The sequence below is a fragment of the Rutilus rutilus genome (genome assembly GCF_951802725.1).
Source record: "Rutilus rutilus genome assembly, chromosome: 13".
NCBI lineage: Eukaryota > Metazoa > Chordata > Actinopteri > Cypriniformes > Leuciscidae > Rutilus > Rutilus rutilus.
In genome coordinates, this window is record NC_140218.1 from 33,307,413 (window position 1) to 33,319,497 (window position 12,085).

Sequence of the window (12,085 nt, forward strand, 5' to 3'; positions counted from 1 at the left end):
CTGATTGGAATTGGAAAAGTAAGACTAACTACCCCTTGGTTAACTGCAAGTAAACTAGTTATAAAATAACATTTCAGTTAATTGAGGGTGGATGAGAGACGAATCATTAATTCTGTCAGGACCACTACCGTCAAATATGATTGACAATTAGCCTACAGTTTGGATTGGCGGAATGGTTCCGTTCTGGGCGAGAACTCCCTGCGCATCCATGCAGCCTAGCATGGATAAGAGCAGGGAGAGCAGCAATAATCCCCCTTGGGGTAAACAGAACAGAACCAACATGAAAATTTGCAAATATATTTAATTCAAGATTTAAAGTACAACATTATTCAATAATTATTCTGATTCAAAGGGAATCAGAATGTCAAATCCTGACTGGGCGAGAGGAGGAGCTGGGGATGGAGGAGGGTAATTTGCTCCTGAGAAACGCGATAGCTGCTGATAATACTGAAGGAGCTTATATATGTATACGGTGATAGGCATCTTATTCCTATAGGTAGATGTGGATCAGCTGAGAGTCAGCTGATGTGAGCTTGACTAACGTGACCTGCCAGAACTAACGCTATGCTTGATTGTATAAAATATGTTAGCCGAATGACTAATGTAACATTAACGCGAGTTAGCCGGAGAACTACACAATATAAAACTACATATTTTGAACACCCGGTAGAAAATACAGTGAGGAAAATAAGTATTTGAACACCCTGCTATTTTGCAAGTTCTCCCACTTAGAAATCATGGAGGGGTCTGAAATAGTCATCGTAGGTGCATGTCCACTGTGAGAGACATAATCTAAAAAAAAAAAAAAATCCAGAAATCACAATGTATGATTTTTTAACTATTTATTTGTATGATACAGCTGCAAATAAGTATTTGAACACCTGAGAAAATCAATGTTAATATTTGGTACAGTAGCCTTTGTTTGCAATTACAGAGGTCAAACGTTTCCTGTAGTTTTTCACCAGGTTTGCACACACTGCAGGAGGGATTTTGGCCCACTCCTCCACACAGATCTTCTCTAGATCAGTCAGGTTTCTGGGCTGTCGCTGAGAAACACGGAGTTTGAGCTCCCTCCAAAGATTCTCTATTGGGTTTAGGTCTGGAGACTGGCTAGGCCACGCCAGAACCTTGATATGCTTCTTACAGAGCCACTCCTTGGTTATCCTGGCTGTGTGCTTCAGGTCATTGTCATGTTGGAAGACCCAGCCTCGACCCATCTTCAATGCTCTAACTGAGGGAAGGAGGTTGTTCCCCAAAATCTCGCAATACATGGCCCCGGTCATCCTCTCCTTAATACAGTGCAGTCGCCCTTTCCCATGTGCAGAAAAACACCCCCAAAGCATGATGCTACCACCCCCATGCTTCACAGTAGGGATGGTGTTCTTGGGATGGTGTTCATCATTCTTCTTCCTCCAAACACGTTTAGTGGAATTATGAGCAAAAAGTTCTATTTTGGTCTCATCTGACCACATGACTTTCTCCCATGACTCCTCTGGATCATCCAAATGGTCATTGGCAAACTTAAGACGGGCCTTGACATGTGCTGGTTTAAGCAGGGGAACCTTCCGTGCCACGCATGATTTCAAACCATGACGTCTAATGCCGAGTTCAGACTGCATGAATTTAGCCCCGATTTTGGCTCGCCGACAGGTTTTGTGAAATCGCCGACAAATGCCCGAAATCACAGGCAAATCGGTGCTCGTTCACGTGAGTGACAATCACACAGTGTGAATAAGCAAAGACGCGATATGAGAGAATCACCGATGCCCGTGAGATATTTGGCATGCAAAATATCTGGACCTGTCGGCAATTCAAAATCCTGCTGTGTGAAAAGTGTTCTGACTGAAAACTACATCGGCGATGACCGACAGCCAATGAGAGAGCAAGATACAGAGCAGCGGGGAGTTCGGGGAGGAGTTATAGACCAGAATATCAGTATTTTAATAGATATATTTACAATTATATCAAACAGAAACAAAGCACAAACATTTGCTTGACCAGCAGCAACAGCAGCACATTGCAACATTATTTATTTACCCCCAACTCTCTTTGCAGAACACACTTGCTTCCTTTGTCTTCCCAGCCATTTCCTCACGCATAATGTTTTTATTTTTCTCCTTTTCGCTGCAAATCAGTGCACAGACAATTTGGATCGCAAGCTTCTTGCAGGCTATAATTTTTAATAACAATATCAAACTCGCGCGAGAACTACGGTCTTACACATGCGGGATTTTGCGTTATTTCCTGATAACTTCTCGCGCGTGTTTGGTTGCAAAACGTAGTTCGCGGACCAGACAGGAGTTGTCGGCGATTCTTCCTCCTGAAAGTCATGCAGTGTGAAACCTCCTGTCGCCGATGCATCGTGCAGTGTGAACACACCAGCAACTGAATGTTACCCTGGATAGTCATGCAGTGTGAAAAGAACAGTGACCCGACTACTTTGAAAATCTTGCAGTCTGAACTCGGCATTAGTGTATTACCAACAGTAACCTTGGAAACGGTGGTCCCAGCTCTTTTCAGGTCATTGACCAGCTCCTCCCGTGTAGTTCTGGGCTGATTTCTCACCTTTCTTAGGATCATTGAGACCCCACGAGGTGAGATCTTGCATGGAGCCCCAGTCCGAGACTCCGAGGGAGATTGACAGTCATGTTTAGCTTCTTCCATTTTCTAATGATTGCTCCAACAGTGGACCTTTTTTCACCAAGCTGCTTGGCAATTTCCCCGTAGCCTTTTCCAGCCTTGTGGAGGTGTACAATTTTGTCTCTAGTGTCTTTGGACAGCTCTTTGGTCTTGGCCATGTTAGTAGTTGGATTCTTACTGATTGTATGGGGTGGACAGGTGTCTTTATGCAGCTAACGACCTCAAACAGGTGCATCTAATTTAGGATAATAAATGGAGTGGAGGTGGACATTTTAAAGGCAGACTAACAGGTCTTTGAGGGTCAGAATTCTAGCTGATAGACAGGTGTTCAAATACTTATTTGCAGCTGTATCATACAAATAAATAGTTAAAACATGCACCTACGATGACAATTTCAGACCCCTCCATGATTTCCAAGTGGGAGAACTTGCAAAATAGCAGGGTGTTCAAATACTTATTTTCCTCACTGTATATACATCATTAAATAATCATACTTAGTGATAAAGTGGATACTGTCCCATCTTTAATGGATAAGCGTTTTGTAAACCTCATTTTACAACATTTTACATCAACCCTCAGAAGCATTTTAGACTCGTTTAGGCTGTTCAGAGTTGATTATTTCTTTTGAGAAACAAACATTTTATTTATTGCATGCTCTTTCATCTTCATTACTTTGCAGAAAGCTGCATTACACATTGCATCAAAGGGAATATTCGAAAAAGCATAATAGGGGCACTTTAAATATGATCTGAAAATCTACAGAGGTTTGGAAATTTGAGTCTGGAAAAGTATGGAATATGTGTAGGAACCCTGTTAAGAGCTTTTTGTGCTTGCAGGTGCTTCTGGTGTGAGGCGATGGAGTTGCATCTCTGATCAATGTACACGTCAGGGATGGAAATGAACTTTTTTGTCCACCGGCCACTGTGGCTGGTGGATTTCAAAATCTACCAGCCACTCAATGTTTTTACCAGCCACTTTCTTTTTTTTAACCGACAATGTGTAACTTCATGTGAAAATTAATACTACAAGATCTACAATACTTAAGCAGTTTATTTAATCTCAAGTCTCAATGAAATTTTCTCTTTCTCTCTTATATATATTTCTCTTTTTTACCTGGATGTGGCATTTGAATGATTCGTGGTCTTTTATGGCTTCCAGTTTTAGGTTTTTAGTCCCAACAATGAAACTAGGGCTGGGCGATATGGACCAAAAGTCATATCCCGATTATTTAGGCTGAATATCGATATACGGGATATATCCCGATATTTTTTCCGCAAAGTGAGAGCAAATGTTCAGTCAAAGTCAAAGCCAAATATGACATGTCACAAGTAGTTTTATTGAAACCGGCTATTTCCACACACACAAGTACTGTCCCCCTTTACTTAACATAAATTGTAAGAATATGACTAATAGTAAAGACTAGTACTAATATATAAACATTAGGCCTATGCTAAAGCTATTAAATAGCAGTCCCAAACTAGTTTTTGTTAATACAATGTTGGTATGAGCCGCCACAGTCATTTAAAAATATAAACAATAACACAAAGAAAAATAAAGTGGCATTTTGGGGTTAATATGGAAACGACAGTTACCATGGTGAATACACAATATTAACAATAACTGTTAATGAACCATGGAAACTGCTCCTGGTGAATAGTATGGAAATCATCCCTGCATTACTTTTATTTTGAAAATTAATTTACAACGTAACGGCGTTGCATGCTCGTAGTTTATTTTGCACTTTATATACATTGAGGCGATACACAGCGCGCGCCGCCGCATTTGCGCGTGCAATTGAAGAGTGTTCGCTATGAGAACAGGTCAGGATAACGGCTGACGTGACAGGACATGAAAGTCCGTTTTTATGAGGTGAAAGACTTTATTTCAGTGTACACTTATGTCCTCTAAAAGTGTCCACCGTCTGTGTGTCAGTGTTGTAGTTGAGTCACCAACTGTCGAGTCCGAGTCGAGTCTCGAGTCCCCGTGTTCGAGTCCGAGTCCAAGTCCGAGTCACCAAAGAAGAGACCGAGTCGAGTCCGAGTCGAGTCACCATTACCTGAGTTCGAGTCCGAGTCGAGTCTCGAGTCCCCAGTGTTCGAGTCCGAGTCGAGTCATCAAGGTTGAGTCTTTGTTATATTTCAAGACTGCCTACATTTCTCTACTCTGGCACCTTTAAAGAGCTGATATAATTATAAAAGAGGGTCTACATTAAACAAAAATGACACCACTGTGTTGACAATTATAAATAATAAATAAATAAATACAATATAAATAAATATAAATAAAAACTTTTGATTTCAATAATGTAGGCTATTAGTAGGCTAAATGTTAAAATTAACATTAACAATGCTGTAGAAGTGCAGTTTATTAATAGTAGCCTAAATGTTAACTAATGTAGTTAACTAGAGTTTAATAAATGGAACATTATTGTAAAGTGTTACCGATTTGTTATACACCGATTCAGACGTCTCGTGAGTTCGTTGTTGGACAGATGGACAGTTGTTTTAACCATTCATTAAGGTGAATCGTTCAAAGGAGTCATTAGTTCGCGAATCGGACGTGTCATTAATGGACGTGTAGCCTACGGCACGCCTTGTGTGATTATCTCGGCAGTTTAGGACAGGACAAGATTTGTGTCAACACAGAAAACATTTCATCACTAGATAGGTCTTTTCGTTTATTGAAATTGTGGCTAATGTCAGCTGAATGTGCGGAACGCTTTTCAGAGAAGATAAGGCAAACGTTTTTTTTTTTTTTATTGTTTCAGCACAATTCACACCTCGCGGTAATTCAGGAGAAAAAATCTCTGAATGATCTACGTGAAACTTCGGTCTTCCGACCTTTTACTATCGTGTCAATTGATTTTGATTAATATTAGAGGAGGGAGCTCGTGTTGTTTGAAGACGGTGAGAGCGCGCGCGCGCGGTTCTCTCTGCTCGTTCTTATATGCAGGAAAAAAAGAGATCCCGTCCGGTCTTGGAGCCCAAAACAGGAAAAGTGTAACATCTTATATCAAATTTTAAAACCTATTTAGTCAGAAACTTCATCCAACGTCATTCATTTGATGAATGCTCAAGTCCGATTTTATATCCTCGAGTCCGAGTCCAAGTACGAGTCATCAGTCCGCGAGTCCAAGTCAAGTCACGAGTCCTGAGAATAGAATCTCGAGTCGGACTCGAGTCCAGAGAACAGGGACTCGAGTCGGACTCGAGTCCGAGTCCAGGACTCGAGTACTCCATCACTGCTGTGTGTAACAGTATATTTTTATTTACCCGCCACGGTGGCCGGTAGGTGAAGCGAGTTTACCCGCCACAACACAAAATCACCCGCATTTGGCTGGTGGCGGGTGCTAATTTCCATCCCTGGTACACGTACGTTAAAATTGAAGTTCTAAATTTGTAAAATTATACATTAAGTTTAATAAAGATATTCTCCCAGATAAACCTACTGTATTGCAGCTGTTGAGAGGGTGATTCTGGAGACACTACATGAACTGGACATGAAGATGAATCACCTGACTTCAGTGGTCCAGTCCCTTTGCAGGCCGTTCCAATGTTCCAATGCTAGAGGTGGACAGTGAGGATGATATCTTTCCTCTCACATCCATGGAAGATCTAGACAATCTGGAAAGACAATTATCTGAAAGAGGGATGATGCAAAAGATGGTAAGAATCATTGACATTTTTAGGTTTAACAATTGTAATGAAGAAAATTGTGTCCAGTTTATTATTTGTGTTTTGTTTGTAATGTTTTGATATTACCTTTTATTTGTTAAGGTGAACAGATTATCCATCAGTGGAGGACACGCAATGAAAAAAACAGTATGGAGAATATGTTCCAAGGTCTTTGGTCCTGTAGCCAAACAACTGAACTGATGCGGAAGGGGACAAAAGCGAGGGATAATGAAAACAAATATAGGATCACTCTTAATAGGTACGTCCAAAATGTCTTACAAATACAAAATGGTTTTCAATTTATTATACTTTAAATTATCATTTATTTCTGTGATGCAAAGCTGAATTTTCAGGATCATTACTCCAGTCTTCAGTGTCACATGTGACATCCAGTCTATCACATGATCCTTTAGAAATCATTGTAATGTTCTGATTTATTATGAGTGTTGGAAACAGTTCTGCTGCCTAATATATTTGATGAATAAAAGGTTAAAAAGAACTGCATTTATTCAAAATAAAATAAAAATTGCTAATAATATAAATCTTCTTTACTATCACTTTTTATCAATTTAACACATACTTGCTGAAAAAAAAAAATTGATTTAAAAAAAAAAAAAAAAAATTCCTGACCCCGAATGACTGACCAGTAGTGTATATTGCTGTTACAAAATATTTATATTTTTAAAACATTTGCTTCTTTTTTTTTTTTTTACTTTTTATTCATCAAAGTAGGCTATCCTAAAAAAGTATCACAGGTTATGAAAATGAAATATGAAATATTAAGCAGCAGAACTGTTTCCAACTTGAATCATCATATTAGAATGATTTCTAAAAGATCACGTGATAGACTGGATGTCACATGTGACACTGAAGACTGGAGTAATGATCCTGAAAATTCAACTTTGCATCACAGAAATAAATGATAATTTAAAGTATAATAAATTGAAAACCAATTATTTTAAATTGTAATAATATATCACAATATTACATTTTCTTTCTCTATTTTTTATCAAATAAATTGAGGCTTGATGAGCAGAAGAAACTTCTTTCAAAAACAATAAAAATAGTAATGTTTCCAAACTTTTGGCCTGTACTGTATATATATATATAAAACGCTCATCAGTCTGTAAAACAAAATTTGACACCGTTAAAACAGCATATGGCTGATATATATATATATATATATATAACGTTATATCTCAGCCATATGCTGTTTTAAAGGTGTCAAATTTAGTTTTACAGACTGATGAGCGTTTTAGATATGTAAACATTTGTTTCGACATGCGGTCATGAGGTAAAACAACAACTGGTGATAAGTGACAAAGAATAGTACCGTAATTTATTCGTAATATTTTACAGTAAGTCAGTCTGTCGTCAGTTATTACTCCTTTAAATTTAAAGAACAGTTTGTCAGAACTTAAAAGAGTAACGTTAGACCTAATCCACTACAACAAACCATCAACCGTTACCGCAAACGCTAAACGTTACATTAAACCACAGAAACACATATTCGTCGCAACCTTAATTAAGTTAGAACTTTATCTATTAAATGTATTTGATATAAAATCAAACATATATTTGACTGACCACATATTAATGACAGTTAATCAGATTAGATACGTACACTACCTAGCTCCCCCGCTGGGACAGGCGTCTCCCACTTGTGATGTGCTGAGGGTCTTTGGAAGCGCATGCGCAGTAGTCCAAAAGAGTCGATTTCCTGAATCTGACTATCCGATACGATCGCGAGTACGATATTTATGTTCTTCACAAAACAATTGGTATATTTTTCTAATGTATTATTATTACAGGACATTGAACGTCTCAACCCAATTGGTGGTTGTGATCTTTCGCACCTCTCTCTCATTTCTATTTGACAATAAAATAATATTCGACCCTCCTGACTAATTTGGGCAGTCACACTAAAAGAGTCTGAAACTTATTATGTGAAAGACAATAGCATAGAGAAGTTTAAAGTTTAAAATTTCTACTTAATTAAATTTTAATGTATTTATTTTAATTTGTTATAAAATTTTGCCATTTTACTGCATTTTTTATTAAATAAATTGAGTCTTTAGTTAGTTTATATTGTTGAAGTATAAATAAGACAAACAGATTTTTTTGTTATAGCAAGATATTTTCTTCTTGCTGTCTAAATACATATATATTCAGACGAGAGTATTGCACAGCGCTTAATCTCTCGCGAGAAGTGATTTTCTGTTTCAGGGCATGCGATTGGCTGTTCGCTGCTGATGTCACTCTTTCATGTGAGGGCGCGCGCGCCTCCGGATCAGGAGAGGAGTCCGATGCTGCGTTCCAGTCCACTTTTAGACACGCACTTGCGAACTTCCCTAAGCACTTCCCCTTGGGGGAATCCCTGCCGCCATTTTGAAGTGTGTTCCACTTCGTGAAGTGGACGAGGGAAGTTTATATGGACAGACCCTCGTTCCCTCGATTTTGACCGAGGGAGCGAGTCTGCTTCAAATGTACACTTCAGGCACCTATATGTCCCACAATGCAGTACGATTGTGACGTCACCACATATCTCATCTAATCACCACCACAACAGACAACTCTATGATATATTAATTATATATATTTTTTGTTTAAAACAACCCAAACACACATAAACATTTGGATGCTGCATTAAACAAATTCTTAAAAATGTAAAAAATAAATCAACTCCACAGCTGATTCCAAGTGATCAAGGGCTTAGGACGTTCCAGTTCAGCCCATTGCAGTTTCCGCCAGTAGTGGGCACTCGCAATGACGTACATCCGAGTGAACGAGACGGAGGGAAGTTTGCGAGTGAAGGGCATGACAGTTTTGGACTGGAACGCAGCACGAGTCGACGGATAGCGTTGATGAGTGTCATCGTCATGATGAAGGTAACTTAATCATGTGTAACACGACCTGTTAACCAATAGTGTGTCTTGCATAATGACCATCATATATTTTTAGTGCTTGTGTAACTTAATCCGTGCACGCTTGGGTTATCCGGGCCGCTCTGCCCCTCGTGCACACATCGTGCCTACATTGGGCCACTAATGGCGCTTTTCCACTGCATGGGACGGCTCACTTAACACAGTTAATTCGGAGGAGTGAATGAAAACGAGTGAGCGATTTCGGACAGTCGTTGAGTGTGCAATATGGGAGTGATTGTACGTTACACTCGATAACGTCCACTAAGGTTTCGGAAACCAGTGTTGAGTAGAACAGCGCTTCACATTTGTACGTTCACTTTTCTAATCTTCTAACCAGAGGCGTCCAGTCTTGCTCCTGTTGAGCATTTGTCCTGAAAAAATCAGCTCCAACCCCAATTAAACACGTGAACCAGCTAATCAAGCTTTTATTAGCTGTGTTGGGGCAAGTTGGAGCTAAATTCTATGAGACAGCGGCCATTAGGGCCGAGCATAGACTGTAAAAAATATGGACAAAGCGTCTGTGACGTCACCCATAGACTTTCTGAAGAACGGTTTTGAAGCCGTTTATGGGGGGTATGGGCGGCGCCATCTTGGGAAATCCTAACCCCGCCCACCTTCTGACGCAGCGCGCGTCACTCAGCTCGCTGTGCTACTCCGGTTATCTCTGTGTATATTTTAGGCAACGAAATATGTTATAAAACACCATACTAACTCTTTTCGTTTTCATTTAAAGAAATCTTAAACATTATAGCCACACAAATGTGGTTCAGGCAACGCATATTGATTATATTCAACTGCACATAACGTTTGCCTATTTATAAAAACAAAACGAAATATAAAACACAAACCTGCCTCTTTTCGTTTTAAATATAATATAAAAATATTAAACATTTTAATATGGTCCAGGCAATATGTGCATTTGTACTAAACAACAGATGTTGCAGTAAACAACATTACAGATCATCTTCGTTGTATTAAAATTTTAAATGACAAAACTCAGCCCAGTCTCTTTTTGTTAAATTTCACTTTTATCAATATTAGCCATTATAAAAGTATAAGTAAAAGGTACAAGAAGCTATACAAATAAAGCAAATCAGTCAAACATACAAAGTCATCGCTCTAGTCTAACCATACAACAGTAAAGTTAAATACCGTAGCTTATAAAGTTATGAAACTTCCCCTCAGCCAAAACGATTGGCCAGGGAACAAATTATAGATTCACGAGACCAAAAATCGCCCGTTAGATATACACAAGACGAATTATATCTCATGTTTAACCACTACAGAGACGCCAGAGTCCGCGGCAAACCCATAGGGCAAACCTCAGAACGTCTAGCCGATGAAAGGCTGTTCCAGGCGGGGTACATGAGCGCCCGGTCATCGCTGGATCTCACAACTGGATACAATTTTCATAAATCTTTATAAATAAACCACAGATTTGAGCTTTAAACAACTACATTCTCGCCTGAAAAACTCTTAAAACTACATTTCATGATACAGAAACAGTAGTATTATATGTCAACTGTATTAAAAAATGGCGCTTCTTATGTTGTCATTCTCCGTGGCGCTGCCTTGTCAGCTGTCAATCAAGCTGTCAATCAAAGTTAACCACGCCCTTATTGTCATACATTTTATATCTAAATACGATCTAAACTAACTAGTTAGAAAAAAATTCACCCCCCTCACAGTTGTCAGGCACTCGGAAGCTATCGAAAAATACATTAAAAGTCCATGGGACCAACCTGTAAAAACATGAATTTATGCTGTGAAAACGGACATTTTAACATGGTGGTCTATGGACATTGCTCCCTTTTGGGACCTCCCTCTAGCGGATTTTCGATGTATTGCAGTTTTTCGCACTTCCGGGTAGGCTTCATTTTTGAGATCAGAATGTTGCCGCTTGGGGCCGAGTTTGGACTCGCCGGTGTTACGGTTTATCTGGTGACCGTGTTAACTGGTGACCAACTTCCGTTCATCCGCTGCAGATGTGAGCAGATTCGTAGATTCTGAAAGCACAAACTGACGCGATATTAAGCTGTCTAATAAACGCAGACTTGCTCGTTACATGCCTTTCGTATTCTTGTAAAGATGACAAAGTATTGCTATGATCAAAAAAAATAAAATAATCTTTCCACGGGTTTCGAGCGCGCGCAGAAAAGAGCTCCGTGAGAACACCGTGATAAACATGTTGAGCTATCTCACCTGTCCGAATCAAAACAATGTGCCCGTGTTAACTTGTGACCTCTGTGTGTTTCCTATTACAAAAACTCACCATGGCGTTATTTTAGAAAATGTATAGCCTACTACATGGTTTATGATTTCAAAGAACATTACATGGACTCTGTAGTCAGACAATGGTACACAATTGTGGCTACTACAGTTGTATAGCAACTGCTATGGTTAAACTGGTTATTAATGAAAACATGGTTCTGTGTCGTCAGATACTAGCAACTATTTACATGTTGCTTTCAACGTTATTTTATCCTAAAATTAATTTAGAAACATATGTGACTTCATTATTCACACGGAAATTCTCGCACTGACAACATATATTAGGCTACATCTCATTAAATGACAAATTAAACCCCATCTAGCCTACTATTTAAATTGTTTGCTGGACATCGTAATGTTATTGTATATCTGATTTTGCAATAAATATAGTTATTTAGTTATTGTACATTAGGGTGGTCCTTATCAAGTCCAATTTTTTTTTTTTTGTGCAAAATGTTAGTGTCTTAACCTCTTAAACTGTTCCTTTTAACTTCAAAATTAGAAATAGGCAAAAATGTTGACAAAAAAAATGATATTTAGAGGTAGCTCAATCATGTGGAAGATTGCCTGTGTTAA